Raw genomic sequence first — 24,470 nt, 5'->3', positions numbered from 1 at the left:
TGCGGGGGCTGTGGCCCGGTTCAACCAGCACTCCCCTGTTCACTTTCTATGGGGGAACTTGACTGCGCATGCTCGGGCAAGTTTCAGCCCAAGCTTCACTTGCGCGTTACTTACATTACACAAATTGATACCTTGGCTGTCTGCTGTCACTCAAGCTGCAGACCAGCCCCCCTGCGCAGCGCACTCCTGGATACGCCGGTGCTGCCCGGATTCCCGGCGTCGCTCACATTTATATTCATTAACAGTTTGTGTCAGTGTTTATTTTTCTTGCAGCCACGGGTCCTGGGGCTAGTGGGGCTACGCCTCTACGCCCCAATGGACGCACCACGGCTGTAATTCATCATTTACAATTCACGCTACATATGTGAGGTGTGTTAATACTTTTGCAAGATCATTTCATGCAAAAGGGCAGATGAAAAAAGCAAATCTTTACTTTGAGTTGGCATGCAAGGATGTCGGATTTACAATAAGTAACGTATATCATTTTAAAAATTGTACACCATTTACAATTTCGCTTAAAGTTATGTCATACATAAGGAATGCTGTTCTTCTTGCAGTCATGGCATGCAGTGGCAGAGAGAAAAGTGAAACTTTTAGCAGTCTTGCCAGGCAAGGGTGTCTCATTAGTTTGGTTTGATTTCCCATATGGTTATAACAGAATACACTCCGCAGTTAGCCTCAAAACGAAAACCTGAGTGTACTATAACATGTTTTGTGGCATTTGTAAGCTTGTTTTCAGTTTAATAGTTTCTTTTTATTTCGTTGTTAATAAAATAAGCATAGCGTTGTAATATATTGACTTTTGCAGTCAGAATAAAAAAAACTTTTCAAGTAGAGATTAAAACCGTTGTTCAAAATTGGTTTAATGTGTCACTGAGATGTCTAGCATCATCTTTCAATCCCCTCAGCTATTCTCACTCGTTAGAGGCAGACGAAAACTAGCATTTGGTGGTGTTTAAATGTGCTTCGTGCAGCTTAATTTAGCATACTGCTATTTTCAATAACTGCCCTTGTTTGAAAAATAGCATGCCATAGTTCATTGGCTGAAGTCCCTCATATTTCCCCTGGATTGACAAGCCACACTCCCACATAGTGATATAATAAGCAAACACCAGCTTACTTGTGGCATTAAGTGGAAGATATATGAGTGTATTAGGAAGCTTAGTTTTTAGTTCTATCGCAATGTTTGTGTGGCAAATAGTGCGTCATACTGTCCTCAGAAGTACAAGGAATTAACTGCAAGATCCTTACTTGATATCCATAGTTTATAAACTTGTCTGATAATAATAGGAGGAAATATCTTCAGGATTTTTTTCAATTTATAAACCTTTTTGTATATTTGGTCCTTAGCACCTCGTAGGGAAAACCATTACAGTGTATCACTCAATAAATATTTTTGAAGGAAGTAGCTGTAAACATCAAATATACGTGTTTTGCCAAAAGAGTGTTTACCCTTGCAGTGAAGAGATAAAGAAACGTCCATTTTGTTTAATGGTGGCCCTTTCTTGCCTTAAAGCAGCTGCTGCTCTATCTTTCACCAGGAGATACTTGCTGGCCCTCATTGCACCCAGCCATAGCAATAACGGTTGCCTCGAGTAGTCCTTCTTGCATGTTAACGACTATTGAGCATGCAATTTGAAATGACGACAGAAACCTTCCCCACCCTGGGCCTTATTTATGAAGGCCTTGCGCCACCGGTGCGTGTCTTTTTCCCATTTTAAAAGTCACGTAAAAGTGGCGCACGACCTTCATAAATAAGGCCCCCTGTTTTTAAGTCTGGCATTAGCCAAACCTTTTGATTTTAATTAGCGTAATAGGGCCTTTCATTCCAGTCTCGTCATGCATTGGTCTGCAGTGTTTCATTCACATTTATAACCCCCTTCCCCCCACCACAGAGTGTAGCATGGGGTAGCCAACAAAAAAACATATTACAAGAAATGACGTTTGTGTCTAAACTGTCAAAAAAATCACAGGAAAAAACGCCTCACATTTTTTTTGGATGGGGGCGTTGAATAAGTGCATAGGATAGCAGTCTTTCATTGTAAGAAGAGAGCTACAGCCGTCCCGTAATCCCTGCAATGTTATGCTCTCTGTTTTGTGCGATCATACTTAAATCATATGTTTCATGGGTTGCTGATCTTGTGTGAAAAATAGGGGGCAGATTTATGTCAGACTTGCGCCACGTTTAAGCCGCCGTTGCGTCACGCAACGGTGGCGTAAACGTGGCGCATCCCTGCGACCCATTTACAACGTGACACATCTAGGCAGATGCGTCACGTTGTAAAGCCCTGCGCCACATGTGGGCGTTCCGGCGCAGGGTGGGCGTTCCGGGGCAGGTTGCGCCCCGCAAAAGCTGCGTAAAATCTACAAGATTTCACGCAGGCACTTTTAGGCCAATGCTGCGTCAAAACCCTGCGCCTGCTTGAAGCAGGCGTAAGGCTTGATGCAGCATTGGACAGATATGGCCCCCCAGAGCATTGCTGGAGCTGCGTCGCGCTTGCGACGCAACTCCAGCAATGTGCTGCCTCTACGGCACAGATGCGTCACACATCTGTGCCGTTTTTGCCCCATGGTGCGCCGCATTGTAAATGCGGCATACCATGGGTGGCGGAGCTGTGGCGCACAATAACTGGCGCATCCCTGGGGATGCGCCAGTTATTGTAAATATGCCCCTAGGTGTTTTGCAAGCAAATTCTTTTTAAAGATTTTCAGAATCATTTCTGTTTTTCTGAAATACAGAGGGTTTAGGAGGAGCAGGTGCTTTCTTTTGAGCTTACCTTTCATACTTAAATGATGTTTTGAGTAATTGATACAATCTCCCAAAAAATAATATCCTACAGCGCAACATCACCTCAGCATCTAACAAGCATCCCCTCAACACAACACCAAATTAAAAGAGCACCATCTTAGCACCACCTAAACACCACCCCAGAATCACCCAATACTTCCACAGCACCACTCACCACCACCTCGACATTAGAACAGGCCGGAAGAAGTTGACAGCATTGCAAGGACAAAAAAACTAAAATACATCTTTTGTATTTATTCGTTTTTAATTGGGTCGTTCAGTTATACATGTCTTCTTGGTTATATATAAGGGAACAAACATGCTTATTACACTTTTTATTATAACTTTTCAACATGCTGCACAACAGCCACCATGCCCTACAGCATTGCTTAAAACATTGGCAAAGCCTATAGCTCTGGCTAAACACTTGTAAGGTCCCAAAGGCGAGACCTATTGGCTATGCCAATGCTTGTTTAATTTATTTTCTGTTTACATTGTCTTCGATTTTATCAACAGCCTTTAGTCTTTCAAGCAGGTATGACGTAAAAGGAGGACAGTGAGTGTTATGTCCATATTTATAAAAGCAACAAACTTGGCATAGTAAGATTTCATTTTTCTTTCACTTTCCACAAACAATACAACGTAACCTGTGACAGATCTATAGATTGCACTTTTAGGCCTTGCCTGATGTCACTCCCAGAGTAAGTGATATAAGACAGTTGAAACAAAAAACTGCCCAAGTAAGTAAAATTCGTAAAACAATATATGCACCGACTACAGTGAAAAAGCTGTGAAGTGTTTCCCTGGGAAATTAAGCAGTAGGTGGAAAATTGACAGTAAGGGATAACTGTAAACAGTGCATGTCCTTTTAAACAGTGCGAGGAGGGAACATAGTGACAGAGGTCTTTGACACAGTTCTCGCATGTGCTTCATATGAACGATTTCCTTTTTTATGCCTTACAGATAAACATCTAGGGAACAAATTAGGCCGAACTACAAGCTTTAAACATCCACATGGGCAAATCGGCACACAGTATACGCAGTTTCTATCTACAATTTCAGCTGTTTTTTAGAACTACTGGCCCAGCGTAGGAATTGCGATAAGGCAATCATGCGTCTGACTTAATTAAAGATTAAAAGGAAGATCTCTTAATCCAGGAATTCCCTGCAGTTGGGAGAGATATAATCCAATTGATTGAACTCCTTTGAGACTCCTCGTTTCCTTCTTTCGGAATTCATTCACTCCTGCTGTATTTTTACTGACAATTGAGTCCATTTCACCGTAAAGCACGCGATCTAAAGCGACCTGTATGGAAGCCGGTCACCTAAGCAACGCTTCAAATGAAAAAGATTCTTATAGACTCAATTTAGATTGACTGGTGAAAACTGCTGCAAAATGTTGATATTTAAATGTAAACAAAGAAGAAAGCCTTGGTTTAGAATTGAACTTGCAGTGCGTCACATGAGATCTAAGCAGTTTGGGGAAGATCTTTCAGTGCACAAAACGTGTTTGACACACCACGCTCCCTCTATCCTGGTCCCGCCTTTCCTCTCAGCTTTTCCCACTTTTCCATCTCTACTCCCGCTGAGGCCTTCGGTCAACCTTAGAAAAACACATGACCTGTCACAACATCATAGTTAGACCTGGCATCCTTGGCATGGTTACTATACCGTCCTCCCCAGCCCGGGTACATGTAAATGATCACACCACACATGAAGCTCGCTATTACACATTTTTTATTCTTCTGAATGTAACCTTTAACTCAATTTACTACGTCATGAATTTTCTAATCCACACCCAATCACTTACACCACTGCTCTACGGAGTCAGTCAAGGACCAGAGAGGTCCTGTTATTTCCAACACACACAACACTACTTCTTTCCCCTTGTTAAATAAAAAGTACAAAGAATAAATACATATATGCATCATAACCCCTCAATGAGTCATTGCTGTGCTCAAATCAATCCTTCAGATTTTGTTTGGTGAGGTTGAGGAGACATACAGCCCAACAACCCGTAGGAGAGGCATCTGCGGCACACACATGTGACACTGACACTGGTGCAGTCTTTGGGCTCTCCTGGCTCCAAGATCGTAGCGTCTCACTCTGAACATCTGGAGTCAACGAACCGCATTTGAAACTAAGAAGAGTCTCTTGTGATGGACTTTTCAGGATGATGAGCAGTCACCATGTGTCCTGTGCTAGTCACAACCCTCAGTGGGTCAGCATCAAAAGGAACATCGGACTTGTGTTTTCATTTCTGCCTATGACTTGGCCTCCTCTTTTGAACACAGTACTCCAAGCACAGCTACGTCTATCCACATAGGTTTCATTTTGTGTTTGTGAGATAAATCAGTAGTGTAAAATGTATCACTTTCAATAGACTTGTCAGTGGTCTATTGTGGCAATTTGATTCCCATGGCTCTCCCAAACATTAAGGTGGCAGAGTGTTCATCTCTGGTAGAATAGGGAGTTGACCTGTATGCCCAAAGAGTAGAGTGAGGAACTGAATTAAGGTCGAGAATTTCCAGGGAAGCGTGCTGAATGTTCTTCTTGAGGACGCTCATAAATCGCTTGATGACATAATTCACCTGGGGCCACAGAGGTATGCTTTTCTGATGCTTGACATTTAAGTGAGTGAGAAGGTCCTTAAATTCTCGACTATTGAAAGGAAGGCCATAGTCAGACTTCAAAATCAAAGGAACACCCCATGTTGCAAAAACTCTTTCTAATTTCTCAATGACTCTGTCATGAGTAGTTGACGACAGATCTTCCACAAGGGGAAAACAGGAGTATTCATCGACAATTACCAGTAGATGATTTTCATTGTCAAGGGATCAAAATAAATAAAGTGCAATCTTCTCCCATGCATGCTTTGGAAATCCAGGCATGTTTAACAAATGCAGGGTTGTTCCGGATGACAAGCAGTTGCACAAATGACATACCCATAGTTCCTTTTAACTCTTTTATCAAGACGAGGGAACTACACTCGGCCCTGTAGGGCTCATTTTGAAGCAGCAACTCCACGATGTCCCTCATGTGCCTGTTGAATGAGTTATTGCCTCAGTCTCTCAAGCATAACAATTCTCGATCCTCGTAATATAATGTCTGAAAGTAACGGAAAGTTCTTCCTCCCTATTTTTGAATTTCTGATATTCAAGGTCATCATGAAGAGGTCTAGTATGTTTTCTCCAAGACTGATGTGTAATAATGTCTTTGAGTATTAGCAAATCTCTGTCAGTGCTCGTGGCAGCAATGATTTGTTCCACTGATATAGCAGCAAGTGTACCGGATTTTACGATTAAGTTAACATAATCATCAGCCGCTTTAGAAGTGATGATATGACACAGTATTGGTACATGTGAGAAGTAGTCAGTAGGGATTTGATCTTTTCCTGGATGATGCACAAATGTATAGTCATACTCCTGCAGTCACAACCCCCACCTCTCAATGTGAGGGGGCATCTTGGCTTTAGGATTGCCGAAAAGTGAGTAAATGCTTGGTGGTCTGTGACAATTGTGAAGTGCTTTCCATACAAGAACATATGAAAATTCACACAGGCCCACACCACAGGTTTTGAATAATCATGTTCTGTCTGTAACAAACTCCGGCTAGCATAAGCCTCAAAATGTCTTGGTGAATTAGGATGTCTATTGTGCTGGGCAAGTATCGCATCTAACCCCACTGGGCTGGCATCAACATCAATCTCCGTTTATAGTTTCGGATCAAAGTATGCCATTTCAGTGGCATTCGCAATTCTATGTTTGATTTTCCTGAAGCTTTGATCGCATTCACATGGCCATCAAAATGGAACACTTTGTTTCATTAAGTCCCTCAATGGGGCACTTAGCGTTGCAAAGTCACATATGTACCTTGAACAGTAACTGGCCATACAAAGAAAGGATAGCAGTATAGTTACATCTTGTGGGGTAAAAGTGGATGCCAAATCTTGTACTTTATTTGAATTTGGACTCATTCCCCCATTTGAAAAGGTATGATCAAAGAACTTGAGTTTTGTTTAATGAAATTCACAATTTTCTGCATTCAAAGTGAGACCTACATCAGCAAGTATATAACACACTTGTGAAAGAGCTTTATCATGTTCCTTTTGTGTGACCCCAAAAGACAATATGTCACCACTGTCATTGAAAGCATTAGTGACTGTCTGTATTATGCGACAAATGACATCCTGAAAGAGTTCTGCAGCTGATGATACTCTGAAACTTGGGGGCTGATTAGCAGCCATAGCTCCTGGAAATGGGACCGCCCGCAATGCATGCGGCGGTCCCCCGTTTGCAATTTGGATGTGCCCGCCACACTGTTGGGCGCATCCTGCATTTTTAACATTGTGGCGGGCAGTGCTGCCAGCAGCACCAACCACAAGGTTAAAAATGCAAGTTGCGCATTTGAATACACAATGTGACAGGCACCACGTGGAGATGCAAATGCAGGGGGGTACCATAGGTACCCCCATGTGCACCCCCCACCCCCAAAAATACCAGGGGGCCCACAAGTGCCCCCAATGTCTAGGACTGCATGCCTTTCCGTGGCGGCAACGCCGCCACAGAAAGCCAAATCCCACATGTATCTTAATATGGATGGCGGTGTCTACCAGATATCGCCACCACATTAAAACCTTTTCCACCAGGTCGACTCATCAACCGTGTGGAAAACCGGCAGACTGGGGTCCTCCCCGCCGTAGTAATATGGGGTTCTCCCTGCCCTAGTAATATGGTGGGGGAATTGGGTGGAGGATGGTAGTTTATGGAGGGCGGATCACCACCGCCATGTGGGCGGTGGCAATCCACCTACCATTGTAATCACTCCCTTAGTCTTTTGTATCTAAATAAACCAACATGGATCAAAACAGTAGTAATGTACCTGCATTTTTTTTTCCAGTTCAAGTTGGTGATAACCTTTGTTCAAATCAAGGTGGGAAAAGACTCTGGCTCCATTCAGCTGCTTAATCATGTCAACAGTATGCAGACCCGGATGTAATTCTCTTTCAATCGCCTTGTTAACTTGGCTCATATTAACGCAGATGTGCAGGGTTCCTCCACTATCCTTCTTAGGAAATACCAGTATGGGTGACACCCATTCTGTCAGACCAGTTGATCGCTTACTGATGTCATGCTTTAATAATGTCTCAAGTTGTTTCTCAACAGCATCTTGTAAATAAAAAGCGATTTGTTTATGTTTGTGAGCAACAGAATTGGTGTCCTCATTAATGTGAAGTTGCATTTTCATTGTTTTAAGTCTTCCTAGTCCATGAAACAAGGAAGGAAACTGATTCACGATTTCATGACCGGCATTGACGCTGTAGTTTACAGAAATCAGCCCCATGTCAGCAACAGTACTGAAACTGAGTAAACATGCATTTGGTGAAGTGCCTTGCAGGACATGAATTGGTGCTTGTATGTCTGTCTTTTTATACTTCACAGTTAACCTTGACTTTGCAGTGGTGTCGAAGCAGCCCACCTATGAACTTTGGTTTTTGAAGGGGTTACACGGGGCAATGGAGACAGTTCATTGTACTTTTCCGCTGCCACAATTTTTATTGACGTGCCACTACCTATGAAAAATGGTATGGAGCACCCATTCACCTTCAGTGTAATTTTGGGGCAGTGTCCAAATGAATTTCACACATTTTTACTTGTTGATCTCGCTTCAACTGGCATTCTTCCTTACAAAAACTAATGCGCACGTTTGCCAGTAGTCGACTTTGACATCACACACCTATCTTTCTCACTGTCTCTTGAGAATGACAGTGACAAAGCTTTAGATGAAGAATTTGACGACAATCAACATCGTTCAGTTTCTACTTGCCTCAACTGATGTTGCTGTTTGGCCATGCGATTGTGGTTGGATTATCTCTGGAATTTATTGGCATCCATTTGTTTACTCGATGTGACGCACTCGATCTTTCCTTTGCTCTGCACATCATTACAAAATGGGTCTCTTTCCCGCAGCCTCTGGATATCTGTGCAATGGCTGTATATTCAGCTTCCTGTGGAAAGGAAAATCCACATCATAAACACAACCTCATTTTCTTTGGAGACATTACTTTGTGCCTTCTACGTTGTGTTTTGGTTTACTATTCACGCCCAGTGCTGATAGATTTTGTGCCATTCCGGCCTCCATGTTAGCAGCTTGTCTGTCATCTCTTTCTTCTTGTCTCGAAGCCATGAGTACTCGCTCCAAGCTGAGTGTCTCTTTCAGCATTCATTGTCTGAAGAAATCAGAAAGACAACTATCCATTACTCTGAGATGCATGGCCTCTTAATCGTTGAACTCACTGAACTTGCAATGCTTAATGCGCAAATCAAGTCTTTCTACAAAGTCATCCATCATTTCACCAGCTCTCTGCCCTTCTGGAATGAAAAATATACCTTTCATAGTCAACATTTGGCATTAGAATGAACTTGGTTTTTAACGCCTGTTTAATTTGACCGCACATCACTTCATCACTGTGTGGAATATTCTTTTACTCCTTCACCCGCCAAATTCTTTAGATATTTAATGATCTTTTTGTCATTTGCTTCTTCCAGTGCATCAATGAAATAATCAAAGGATTCGATCCAGGCAGTCCATCTGTTGCCTATGTTTACTTTTTGGTGGTATCAAAGGGAGGCAGTGGCTTCAAGAAGACGATGGCTCCATATTTGGCACTCTTTTCAGCAGCCATTGAAAAGCTTCACTATTCTGACCGCTGCCCACAGCCTTTCAATCAGTCCAACGTGATTCATCAGCAACGAAAGCACAACCCCTATGCTTCTGCTTGGGTTGTGGTGCCTGGTGCTGAGGTCAGATGGCTCTCCTTACTCCTATTCTGGTAAATATAACTGTATTCTCTATATATCTGGTTATCACTGCCTCTAATGTTTCTCTGCGTTTATCTGATTCTACTCACAGTGTGCTCTTGTACCTGGCTGCCTCCACTTACTGCACTTTCCGTACCTAGTTGTCAGTGCCTTTAGCGTTTCTTTCTGTAAGTAAGGTTTCCAGTTTCAGCACTTCCTTGCACATGGCAATCACTGCCTTTATCGCTTCACAAAGTGTGGTTGCAGCTGCCTTTAGTGTGACATACTGTATGAATAACAGCTCTGTGTTAGGCTCTTGCATTGACTTTACAAGCAAATTTCTAATCGACGACAAACAAACTTTTTTTAAGGTGCTCACTTTCTTCACAGGCCTTGCACTAGGTAGAGTGGTGCTTTGACTCCAAGTATGCCAACCGTTGACTAAAGCAAACGTGACACACACGAGCAGTTTGCTAGACTACGGCAAACTCGCCAGGAGAGCACTTTCAGTTCTTTCGGTTGTGAAGATTACATAGTTCCCTTTCTCGTCACCACTTGTAGTGTCCTCCCCATCTCGGGTACATGTAAATGATCACATCACACGGAGCTTGATATTACACGCCATTATTCTTCCGAGTGTAAACCATGCGGGTCCCGCTAATTCGAACACACAAGACACTACAGTTACCCCATAACTTTTTGCCTTCAGTCTGCCTGTTTTGCTGCCTTAGTTCTCGCTGGACTTAGGACTCTGCACACGTTACAACTGATGACCAGTTCTAACGTGCTGGTGCTCTCTGCTTAAATGACAATAACATTGCTTTATGCCTAATTTGCATATTTAATTTACTTATAAGTCCCTAGTGTAGTGCCAGTACATGTGCTCAGGGCCTGTAAATTAAATGCTACTAATGGGCCTGCAGCACTGGTTGCAACACCCACTTAAGTAGCTCTTTAAACAAGTCTCTGGCCTGCCATTGCAGCCTGTGTGTGAAGTTTTTAAACTGACATGTCGACCTGGCAAAATAAGCCTCTTGCTAGGCCCAAACCGCCACTTTTTATACACATACGTCACTCTCAGTGTAGGCCCTGAACAGCCCAGAGGTCAAGGTGCAGTGTATGTAAAAGGTAGTTGGAAGATCATTTAGTTTCAGCAGAGGTCAGGGCATCAACTTTTGGGGACCACAATCCTATTCTAGTTTCTTTTTGGGCAGCCCTTAGACCCAAAGTTAGAAAGGAGCCAGGGTCTGGTAATCTAGTCATCTCTACTGACAATCTAAGAGTTAAATGGAAGGGTATGGACTCCACGAAGGTCTTTCAACAGATGGCAAAAACGTATCCATCACTGTGTGAGACTTGTCTGACATTCGCAGATTCTAACCCAGCGGCAGTATCTGCTTTCACCTTATCATGTGCAGGCATCAAAAAATTAATCTCTAGACCCATAGCCACACCTAAATCTGACCCTAGGTGGTTTGATAGTATCTGTTCTAGGGCGAACAGGGAACTTAGAGCTCCCCTGTTAGTTTTCTCCAGAGACCCTGACCTTATCAGAGTACTAAGGCATACTTATAAAAGTGCAGTAAAGTATGGGCGGGATGTGGTTTTAAAAGAGCATTGGAGTAACCTGGCCTGTGCTGCTAAGCTTAACAATACTAATGGTTTCTGGTCAGCCACTAAATCATTAAAAGCATTTGGCACTGTATCTACTCCGTTAAGCTGTAATATAACAAGCGAAGCGTGGGTAGCTCATTTTTTAAAAATATATGCCTCATCGTCTCAATATGAAGACATCCTTAAAAATTATAATCCTGTCCAAATTCCAATATCTCTCACAAAAGTTGAGGATGCAATAGACCAGAGCTTGGGAAATAAAGCCCCAGGCCCGGATGGGCTTTCAATAGACCTTATAAAATCTAGGCCAGAGTTTTGGACCCCTTTGTTACTTAATGTTTTTAATAATTTAACAACAACAAAGATTCGAAACAACTGGTCAACATCGGCAATAGTCCCCATTTTCAAAAAGGGAGATAGATCGAAACCAATTTGTTATAGACCTATCTCCCTGATAGACAACACTCTTAAAATATTGGGGAGAGTTTTATTTCACAAGATTAGAACCTGGGTAGAGGATGTAAACATATTAAACAAATGTCAGTTGGGTTTCCGAAGTCATCTTGGCATGGTGGACCAGTGTCTGAATCTCAACTTAATTATAGGGAAATATACCATCGCCCGACACCGTCCACTTTACCTGGCATTTATGGACCTTACATCCGCTTTTAATTTTGTTAATCGATCCAGGCTCTGGCAATGCCTTTTAGATTATGGGCTGGACAAAGATATGGTTTATTTCCTAGCATACTTGCACAGGGACTTCAGGGCTCGGGTGGGAATAAGCAGGGAGGGGGCAGTTTCAGGGGGCATAGTAGTAGGTGGAGGCGTCAGAAAAGGGTGCGTCCTTGCCCCACTTTAATTTATTTTTATATATTAATGAGTTAAATAATGTCTTGTCCAACCAAACAACAGATGTCCCAATAATCAATGGAAACAAACTGCCCTTCCTACTATACGCAGATGACGCTGTTATATTGGGGCGCACACCCAAAACCCTACGAACTTTAGTCAGGGGCTTTGTATCTTTTATAAATAGTTTGAACATTTGTACAAATTTTAAGAAATCTTTTTTAATGTGTTGCAGCCCTAAAAAATGTTCCATTAATACCATTACTTTGGTCACAGACTCTTTGTTATATATTCGCACTTTCCCATATCTAGGCTTACAATTCTCAGATAATGGGTCCTGGACACCGCATCTGGCATATGGACGAACCAAATTTTTAAAAGCAATAAACTCAGTTATAAGCCTCCCCCAACCAAAAAGAATATAGGTGGTACTGTCCTTACTTAAAATCTATAGGACACAATGTGTACCAGTCATGACTTACGGGACTGAAATCTGGGCCTATATAAACATGAAAAGTGTCCAGGCTGAAGAAAATAGATTTTGTAGGCGAATTTTAGGTTTACCGATTTCATCATCTACTTTCACCTGTCATAATGAGCTAAGACTACCCTATTTGGAGGACTATATCAGATCCCACCCTGCCTTGTTTTGGCTAAAAGTTTGGCTAAACCCAGCAGCCACATTTACAAGGGAAATTTTGGTTGATTGCCTAAAATGTGACAGGGGGTGATATATCGTGGATTGCGGAAGTACGGGCAAATTTGACAGCTGTTAACCTCAGCCATATTTTTTATAATCCCGATCAATTAGATAGCATTGATGGAAAGTCTATTCGCAAAATATTATATAAACATTACGGGGACATAAGACATACCCAGGAGTCTACTAAAGTATCCGTGAGACAATACATAACAATGGCAGAAGAAGGAGGACCCCATCCTGTCTACCTGCCAGTTATCTGCTAAAAGATATTACTTGCTGGGAGCGAAGCCTTCTTTTCTGCCTTAGATCGGGAACAATAAAATATTTGTTGTGTTTCTCCTTAGGATATCAACCTAATATTGATGATCTTGCTTGCCCATGTGGCAATATAGGAAAACAGTCTATGCTGCATTTTTTGTTTTTTTGCACTTTTCATCAAATATATAGTATGCAGTTATTAATACCGTTTTTTAGGTCAAAGGGGATAACGGATTTTAAGGTCACCTATAAAATAATTCTGCAGGTTAAAAATGTTGATTTAATATACAGAGTATGTACCTTTATGAAAATGGCAATCCGTTCACGCTCTTCCATGAATCATTGAATGTTGGACTAGGTCGCATTTTATATATACCTCTGTATCGTATTCTTAAATAGGGGAATATGTAATACAATTATTATGAGGGCGCATAGAGTACTTTGTTTACTATTTTTTCCTGTTTTTTGTACATTGGGACTTCTTTACAATGCTGCTATTTGTAATTTTAATGTTATTTATTAATTTGCCTACTCCATACATATTTGCACCTTGCACTTTAGCATTGAAGCTGCAATTGGCTCTGTGATTTTTAATTTGCACATTGCACTCTGGCACTTTAGTATTGAAGCTGCAACTGGCTATGTGACTTACTACTCTGTTTGCTCCCTGCATATTTGCACACTGCACCTTGGCACTTTAATATCGAAGCTGCAATTGGTCATGTGATTTGCTAATTTGCATGACCCCTGCATATTTGCACATTGCACCCTGCACTTTAGTATTAAAGCTGTAATTGGTTATGCGTGATACCCTTGTAATATTTTATTGATTAGCTGTAGAACTAAACTTGGTTTAAAAAAAATTATTGATAAAGGATTATGTAACTGACAATGAGAAATGCTTAAATGATAAGCTTGTAATATAATCAATGTTTAGTCACAATCTTTTATTACGATGGATTATGTGAAATGTATGTACTTTTATGGATAACACATATCCGAATAAAGATCATGATTGATTGGTAGGGCTTGTACTTTTAAGTTTTACATGTCCTGGTAGTGACAACCTCATCAAATAGTTGTTTGCTATTGCAAAGCCTACCTCTCCGATAGGCTAACATTGCAGTTACTTTATTTCATTTTATAAGTGTAATTTACAAATGGGAATAGGTAACTAATTCATGTTTGGTGTTTCTGGAATCACAATTTAAATCCTAACTTATGGTGAAGTCACATTTTAAATTGCATTTCTGAAAATGCTGCTTTTAGAAAGTTGGCATTTTCCAGTCTTAGCCATTTGCCACCTGCAGCCTGTCTATGAGTCACATGACTGGGTATAGTTTTCCGTTGGGCATTGTGTATTCCTCCTAGACAGCCACACACAATGGGGAGCTTAGATATGACAGGATGGGCCATCACTGGCAGGATGGAAGGGAGGAGTTGGGCCCAACCACACTTACACTTAAATTGGCTGTGTCATGTCTCCAAACAAAGGGCTGCATATCCCTTGTAGTTAATTTGAAGCCAGGGCCAGGAAGGCAGGGCACCTGTGCACTTCAAAGGCATGCCTCTAGAAGCGTCTCCCCACTTCAAATGCACAACTGTGTATAACTACTTGGTGAACTATTCCAACAAGGCGCTCTATGGTTGGGTGTGTGGCATCAAAGTTAATGATTATGTTTGGTTGTACAATTTGATCATGAAAAAGCACATGCTCAACATCAGTTTTACAGAGTTGTGTCAGCATGTAGTTGACAGTAAGTTTACTGACCCCAGGAAGCTTGCTGAGGAGGCAGATCTCTGGGCTAGCACCAGAGTGTCCAAAAAGGTATCTGGTGGGGAAAGAAGAAAGAAGGGGGAAAGCAAACTTAATGTTAAGGGAGTAGTATTAACCAGTCCCATTCTGATCCTAAGAAGAAGGGGTTCTATGATCACAAAACATGGAGGTTTTTACCCCAATGTAATGAGTGCTACAAATATAGGCGCAACAAGGGTGACTACAAATTTCCAAAGAGGGCACAGCCCCCCACTGGTGGGCAGACACCTAGGTTGGTGAGTGTAGCGCTCGGGGAGGAGGTAGTCCCTGTTAGCTTTGGCGCACAGACAGAGGTGACCCTAATTTCCCTGGGGGACAAAGATATGGTGACTAAAGCCCATATGCCTGCAAATACTTTAAAGCATAGGTAGTGTGTCGCAATGAATGGGCAACGTGTGGAGGCTGTTTGAGACCCAAGAGCCAGCATGACTACTGTCAGGTATCAGCTGGTCTCTGCAGAGCAGATCCTACTGAACACATTCCACCAAGTCATAGTCGCTGACGATCGAAGGAGGCATCTATTGGTGTCTCTGGTTCCCTTTGAGTGGGGGGGTCTCATGTTCTTTGACAGTCGCTGTGAGCCCTGCCATGCCTGTTGATTGTTTCCTAGGCAATGACCTGGAGCACACTGCCTGGAGGGAGGTAGAGCTCAGGTCTCACTTGGAGGTGATGGGATTGCCTGAGTGGGTCTGTATGACCACACAGTCCATGGTCACCAGCAAAGGGAGTCAAGGGCATCTGGAGCCTGGAACAGTGCCCAGACAACTGTCATGGAGAGGGGCAATGGGCATGGGAAACCAGCCCATGAAGTTCCCAGGGTGGAGGTTGATAGGATCTCTCAGAAGGAGGTCCTGAGCCAACCGGGGAAGATATTGCCACCTTAGGGGACTTACCTGAGCTTGATGACTGGCAAGTTGAATGTGGGCACACCAGGGAGGGTACACAGACAAAATATCGATTTTTAAATATCGATATACAAAAATATCGAAGTTTAAATATCGATGGGACAAAATATCGAAGGTAAGTAATATCGACAGTCTTAATATCGATATTGGTATGATATCAGTAATATCGAAGTTGTAAATATCGATGTCAATAATATCGAAATTAATAACCTCGATGTTACTAATATCAATTTTTAAATAAATTTAGTGTATATTATATTGTATTTATTATGTTTTATTATTTATTTTTAATGTAATTTAATTAAATATTGTCTTTTACTACTGTAGCGGGTTGTGGGTTTATAGGGGAATAGGGTGGGAAGTAATTTAATTATGTTAAATTAATTAATAATTAGGAGGAATTATTAATTAATTAATTGAGAAATAATTTTTAATTATTTTTAATTAATTGATTAATTGATAAATATGTTCTGTAGCGGGTTATGGGTTTATAGGGGAATAGGGTGGGAAGTAATTTAATAATAATTAATTAATTGATATATGTTTGTACATAGTTTAATTAATAATTAATTGGTAAATAATTTCTATTAATTAGTTAATTAGTTAATATAATTTTGTACATATTTATAATTATTAATTAGTTGGTAATTAATTAATATTAATTATTTAATTACATTAATTAGTAATTTTTTTATATATAATTTATTGTTATTCTTAATTAATTAATTGGGAAAAATAATATTAATTATTAAATTAAATTAATTACAGCAAATGTGCTAATATATTTACTTTATTGTTATTGTTAATTAATAATTAATTGGTAATTAAATAATATTAATTAATTTTGGGTAAAGGAGTATTTTTAGGGTTCAGGGTCAGTTTTCAGTTTTTGGGTAAAGGGGTATTTTTAGGGTTCTGGGTCAGTTTTCAGTTTTTGGGTAAAGGTATTTTTAGGGTTCAGGGTCAGTTTTCAGTTCATGGGTAAAGGGGTATTTTAGGGTTCAGGTCAGTTTTCAGTTTTTGGGTAAAGGGGTATTTTTAGGGTTCAGGGTCAGTTTTCAGTTCATGGGTAAAGGGGTATTTTAGGGTTCAGGTCAGTTTTCAGTTTTTGGGTAAAGGGGTATTTTAGGGTTCAGGTCAGTTTTCAGTTTTTGGGTAAAGGGGTATTTTTAGGGTTCTGGGTCAGTTTTCAGTTCATGGGTAAAGGGGTATTTTTAAGGTTCAGGGTCAGTTTTCAGTTTTTGGGTAAAGGGGTATTTTTAGGGTTTAGGGTCAGTTTTCAGTTTTTGGGTAAAGGGGTATTTTTAGGGTTCTGGGTCAGTTTTCAGTTCATGGGTAAAGGGGTATTTTTAGGGTTCAGCGTCAGTTTTCAGTTTTTGGGTAAAGGGGTATTTTTAGGGTTTAGGGTCAGTTTTCAGTTTTTGGGTAAAGGGTATTTTTAGGGTTCAGGGTCAGTTTTCAGTTTTTGGGTAAAGGGGTATTTTTAGGGATAAGGGTCAGTTTTCAGTTTTTGGGTAAAGGGGTATTTTTAGGTTTCAGGGTCAGTTTTGGTTTTTTGGGGTACAGGGATATTTTTAGGGTTCAGGGTCAGTTTTGGGGTTTTGGGGTACAGGCGTACAGGGTAAAAACAAAAAAATATTACATTAAATCACATAAATTACATGAAAAAAATAAAATTACATTCAATTATTAAGTGTTTTATTTATTTTGAATTTATATGTATTAGTTTTAATTTTGTTTTAATATTTTTATTTAATATTTGTAAAATTATATGTATTTTAAAGTTATTTTTACATTATTATTAATACATTTAAAAAAACGATATTTTTGATTCCGATATTTTTGTATTACGATATTATTTTTTCGATATTTTTGTACTTACCTTAATGAAGATAGGATTCCGATATTTTTGCTGTCGATATTTTTGCTCCGATATTTTTGCATGTCGATATTTTGTCTGTCGATATTATGTCAGACATTCACCAGGGAGGAATTATGTAGAGCACAGAAAGAGGGTCCCACTCTTTCATGCTTGAGCAACATGCCTCAACCTCGGTAGCAGGTGAAGCCTCTGGGGATCACCTAGTCTACTGGGAGAATGATCTCCTTAATATCAAGCCTAATGCTCCTGGTGCTGGGTCGGCCCATGTTCTGGTAGTCCCCATTGTTACAGGACCTGACTCCTCTGTGCCAAGCTACCATAGGGTGATCATAGGTTAAATTAGAGTTTTCCTGCTTCTTCCCCTGACACCGATTAAGGTTGCTGCTTGATTAGGGCTCATACCCCAGTCAACAAAGCAACCCAATTTCAAACAATCTCCCAAGTCCCTGATTCTGTAATATTACTTCCTGAAGGAACCTCATGGGAAATTTATACTTTGGACATTATTACTCAATAAATAACACCTTGACCAAAAACCCAGCCTTCTCTCATTTAAAACATATTTACTAATAATTTTGAGGAATTTATCAAGGCCAAGAAAACCACCAATTTATTCTGCCCATCACACTTTTCCAAAATCAGCTTTATCACCACCATTGCTGCCTTTCCAGCCTGAGCAATCAGCAAAAAATCATTCATATTCAGCAAGGTACCCAGAGAGCTTTCGGCTATAGCCCTTCCTTGAAAAATAATGTCTCAATTCGACAGACCAGTTTAAACCAATCTCCATTAGACCATTCCTGTGCAAAGTCATTAAATACCTAGCATTTATCTGAATCTCTGCCTTTTCATGGAAACAACCTCTTCTTAGATCACCAACGAAGACTGTGCTCAAGCAGAGATATAGAATTGCCTTAATAAACATTTGCTGTGATCTTGAGGCCCTAAATTGTACACAGAGGTAAAAGTAGATATAACAAATATTATTTTTGTGGTAGTGTAGGTGAGCAGTTAGGCTTGTCAGAGAATAGTGTTCTAAGGTAAGTGTTTTCAGAATTACAATTTTGCAAAGTTCAGAAAATATATTACTTTTTTGAGCAATTACGCACCTTAGGAAACAATTGGGAAAAAGCATACAAAATGCAAAGAAAAGCAGGCAATGCTTTCACAAAGTTCACCTTCTTGTTTTAGGTCAATGTCAAAACCAGGTCCAAAATTCCAGCATGAGAAGTTCGGGAGCATCCCAGATCCGGCGGAAGCAGGGTGTTGAGGGTCTTGGAAACTGGTGTGCAAAGTTGAAGGGAGGTACTTGAAACCACACTGCTTTGGAGTACTTACAAGTAAGTCAGTGGGGGCTTGCTTTGAGGGAGGAGGTCACAAGGGCATGGGGACCACAGGAACACAGCGGGCTAGTTGATGCCCATTAGGATGGGTGCAGAATTTAAATTGATACTTGTATAGCGCACTACTCACCCGCAAGGGTCTCAAGGCGCTTGTACGAATACCACTGTGGAACCCATCCTGGCTTTCCCTGTGAGGCGTCCACTCCTGGGCACCCCCAAGGTGGAGGCCAGGCATCCTTAGAGTTGTGGGGGCTGTTGTGGAGATTAAGCAAGCTATTGCCCAGAGTTGCAGAGTGGGACTCCATGATTGGAATAGGCACCGAGGCGAGAATTATCAGGTCCGTGGAATTTTGAGCCCAAGACCCGCTGAGGCGGGGATTGAACCCTGGTCCCGGGCTAGACCTCTGCATCAGGGTCTGCCGCTCTAATCATTAAGAACTAACAAGTGTGTTCTGAGCACACCAGGTTTCTCTAAATTAAACGTGTTAATCTGTTTTTGATGATCTATGTGCTGCACCTAATAGAGTATACCCTAATACTCAAATTTAGAACAATGAAAAAGTGGCTGGTCAACAAAACTGCTGACACAGACGTAACTGCGCACAACCAAAAAAGAATTTATAATGATCTACCATCTTTAACTTTTTCTCTGATACAATTTATTCCTGTTGATTCACAGTAACTTTCATCATATACAGTGAAATACAACTAGTGTTTTTACTATGTATGATCCAATATCCCGGCACTCAGTTGTAACAATTTTAGTTCCTTATGTATTAAGAATTGAGACTTATTCTATACATATATCTTAAATATTTCATCCACAAGTGACAATTTTGGTTCTTATTAGTACTCAAAATTTATTCACACACATTGGTGAGCATAAAAAACAATATATATACATCAGACAAAGGGTAATACAAAAGCTGGTCAGGAAAAGATAATGAACAAAGTATACAGGACAGTTGGTATTTTGTATGTCCTCCTTTTCCTGATCCTGATCTTAGAAATATTCAGAAGCCTTGAGGAAGTCACATGACGTGACAAAACACGTGTCGGCTGTTGTCTTTTGTGGATCAGGAAAAGGAGGACATACAAAATACCAACTGTCCTGTATACTTTGTTCATTATCTTTTCCTGACCAGCTTTTGTATTACCCTTTGTCTGATGTATATATATTGTTTTTTATGCTCACCAATGTGTGTGAATAAATTTTGAGTACTAATAAGAACCAAAATTGTCACTTGTGGATGAAATATTTAAGATATATGTATAGAATAAGTCTCAATTCTTAATACATAAGGAACTAAAATTGTTACAACTGAGTGCCGGGATATTGGATCATACATTTTGATTTACTTAGGGATTTTCTTTGATATCCCTCTGTATATGTGCACCTAGGTAGTAGGGTGCTTTTTTCCCGAGAGGCACCAATCTCAAATACAATTTTGTTGATGATATATACTCTTTTATCCTTAAATATATGGCCTAGTCTGATTGTACTGTCAAACGAGGTGCGCCCCAGTAGCATTACTGCCAGTGAAAGTACATAGTGTTTTTACTAGTTAACATTTACACAAGCATTTTTACAAAAATACATCATTTAGTACATGAAAGAAATAATCAGCCCTAGGTTCAGTTCTTAATAGCCCAATATATTTCGGGACATCTTGTGGGTCCCTTTGCCAGGGGCAACACTGTAAATAAATACATACAGACAGATCAGTAAGTTTAAAAAAACAACGGTAACATTATAACATGTTAGAAAATAGCAACACTAAAAGAATATCCTTCACCAAGAGACCACCGTCAGTGCAGTGTGTAAAAAATAATATTAATAATCATGCAATCACTCACACCATGAGTTGAGGGCCACACCCTCTGAATGATCCGTAACTTCTATAGTCAACCGTAAGCGGTATCCGTGTCCTGTAATATTAGTATAAACGTTTTCCAAGTAGGCATATAAAGGTCATTGACCTAATACATCACAGTAAAACACTACTGAACTCCAAACTTATCATACCTTATTGTAAACCAACGAGACAACTTCAATTTCTTTGGCTCCGAAGTTACTCTAAGCCTCTGTGCGTTTCCACTCAGAATGTTTGTCTACGAACAACTTCTCCTTCCTCCTACACGATGTATTCAAACCCTGTCAAGTTTACCAACAAAAGCCAATCACTATATCATGTTTAAAATACGCACCAATAACTGCATGTATACGTTTTTCTCCTATAATCTCACCTCCTGATAATTCCGCTGTCTCGTGTCACGAACACCCGTTCTTCCTGTGTTCTCTGGTAACAACAATCCAGTAGCACGCTCGAGTATGGAAAACACTTCCTGATTTAACCAGACTTACAAGCCTCCCTATTGGTTACTCGCCCGACGTGTCAGCCTATCTAAATGGTTCTTACTAATTTCAACTGACTACGTGATTAGTCAAAGATTTCAACTTTAATCAAACACTAAATGTGAACAAAAACAACACCATGCCGTGTTCCAAAATATATATGAAAGCCAAGTCGAACATTATCAATCAAGTCGCTATGAAGATGAGACGCTTTTCGATCAAAGCAAGGAACCAAAAAATAACGTGATAAAAATAATAAAAAGCAAAGAGTAGATGCGTGAAAAATGAATAAAGAATGAATGAAACAGAAATAAATTCAAAAGACATGTACATTGTCACCATTTAAGACTTTCAGCAAAACATTATAACTCAGTATGTTTACAGATAGCTACTAAGTTCAATACGATCATTAAGACCCCCTGGGGTCAGAGGTCCAAGCATTTTAACACACATCTACTCTTTGCTTTTTATTATTTTTATCACATTATTTTATATTTACATAGTCTCTACGAGCTAACAAAATGGCATAAAAAATAAGTTTCACATTATCATTCATGCTGTTTCTCTCTAAATCATGTCTCCCCGTTAATATTAATTTGGGGCTTACCTCAATCTGCAGATTCATGGCTTGAGACAAGCAGTTACTTACATCTAGCCAAAATTGTCTTATATTCAGACAAGACACAAACATGTGTAAATCGTCCGCATTGGGTGACTTGCATTTTGGACATTCAACCACGCCACCAGTTTTACATTTCAACAATCTGCGAGGAGACCAATACGCCCTGTGGATCGTAAACAAAAGATTTCGCCTTAAGTTTGCAGGTTTAACAATTCTATAAAGCATAGCCATTATTACTTGCCATTGATTCTACGTTGCGATCTTCGGCAAGCATTCTTTCCACAGAACCTCCGGGAGCAGAAAAGGACCATCCTCCAAATCCAATATCATCCAGTACCACATGGCCACCTCCTTCTTAACACCTTGGCTGCTAGGGGGTTTTCCACTCCTGTGCTGCAATCTCAGATTTACCATTGTTCATGACAAGGTCAACTCGTCATAAGCACAGGGCAGGTAAAACCCATGACGAGTTGACCTTGTCATGAGCACTGAAGGGGTTAAAGTCCTCCTCTGAACCAAGTTTTACTTCAAAGTCATTTTGCACCCCAATTGTATTCTCCGAATTATTGGCCCAGCTCTGAATCTGCAAATACTTCTATTTTGGAGAAAAAAATCCCCATATTTGCTGACATTGCCCCCAAGACACCAGTTTGCCCTCCTGGAACAAATCCTTCCATCTCAGGAGTGAGCCCGCCCTCTTTGGTGGGAGAACCAAAGCATCTTTTGTCCATGTCGGAGATCCCGGAGAGTCCCACATTGGAGCCATATAGCTATAATACAGTAGTTTTAATAACCTCCTTATCTTGTACCAGATCTCCGCTAAATCCCGGAGGACTTTAAGCCTAACCTTCTTAAAAAAATTGGGGTCTGCAAATTTATACAAAAAAACAAAATCTTTATAGTCACAGCTTTTTAACATTTCACTAAATAGTCCTCCAATTGTCGACGAGGTCAAGGTACCCAGCAACATCCTGCAGTTTTTTAAACAAAAAGCCCACACGTAGATTTGGAAATCTGGGGCCGCCAACCCTCCTTTGCTAAGTTTCCTCCTTAGTTTTTTCCAAGAGAGGCGCGACCCCTTTGACGCCCAAATGAACGAGGCTATCTCACTCTGCAGTTTAGCCAGCCATTCCTTCCTAAATCCAAGGACGATAGTCTCGAACAAAAAAGTAATCTTCGGAAGGATCACCATCTTAATTAGATTAGATCGGCCATATATAGACAAAGGTAGATGCATCCAACCCCTAAGTGTGGCCGAAATTTCTCTCTTTATCTTGAAGAAATTTACTTTGGTAAGGTCTCCAATGTTTTAGGTGATCCTAACCCCTAGATATCTCATTTCTGTCTTACTTGCTAAACCTTCTGTTTTCAGATTCCAAGTCATACTCTCAGTTTTGTCCTGGTTTATCTGATAGCCCGAGACAGCCCCAAAATCCTTAGTTAACTTTACTAGACCCTCCAGAGACTGGTGCAAATTAGAAGAATAAATAATAATGTCACCTGCGTATAAGCCCATTTTTTTTTACCAATCCCCAACCACAAAAGGGGGTATCCTATCCAAGCTCTTGAATCTGCACGCTAATGGTTCTATGTATAAATTGAATAACAAGGGTGATAAAGGACACCCTTGCCTTGTCCCACACATTATTTTAACGGACTGGGTTAGTATACCATTAACCAGGACCCGAGATGTCGGAGAACAGTAGAAGGACAGGAGGGATTTGGTGAAATTTTTTCCTAACTTGAGATGTTGCAAAAGTGTTTTTAGGAAAACCCAGTTGACCTGATCAAAAGCCTTGGTGGCGTCCAGAGCAATCACCGCCAACGGAAATTTATAAGTAGAGGCCATATCTATGATACCGATAAGAGAAAAGGTTAATTATTTCAGATACCGCCCTTTAATAAAGCCTTTTTTGTCCTAGTGGATCAACCTTGGGATAACCCTACTCAATCTATCTGCCATAATTTTAGAGAAAAACTTATAATCACAATTTAATAATGATATAGGTCTATATGACTCCATATATCTAGGCGACTTTCCTGGCTTGGGTATCAGAGAAAATGTTGCCTCATTCCAAGAGCTTAGTATAGCTACACTACCGATAAATATCTGATTAAACAGTTGACACAATATAGGAGCCAATACCTCTACCAGCGCTTTATATACTTCAACTGGAAGACCATCGGGCCTGGTGCCTTCCCCCTATTACTTTCTTTAATGACCCTAACCACCTCTGCTCGAGATATTTCATTATTTAACATGCCCACTAAGTCATCAGAGAGCAGTTCCATATGTTGTAGCCACCCCTCCATCTCAGAGTATCTTGGACATAGATCTTCCCTATATACATTAACAAATCCACATACTGTCTGTTATAATGACTCCAGAATCTGCCTTTTTAACTTCTTTTATTTGATTGCAATCCAGATCTTTTTTAGTTTTCCACGCTAAAAGTTTACTGCACCCTTCTCCATAGGAGAAGTGGGCCAACTGACTGACTTCCCATTTTTCTTTAACTCTTTGTGACAGC

The sequence above is a fragment of the Lissotriton vulgaris genome, chromosome 11 (assembly GCF_964263255.1).
Source record: "Lissotriton vulgaris chromosome 11, aLisVul1.2, whole genome shotgun sequence".
Lineage (NCBI taxonomy): Eukaryota > Metazoa > Chordata > Amphibia > Caudata > Salamandridae > Lissotriton > Lissotriton vulgaris.
The sequence above is the reverse complement of the archived record's forward strand: the minus strand, read 5'-3'. Positions refer to the sequence as shown.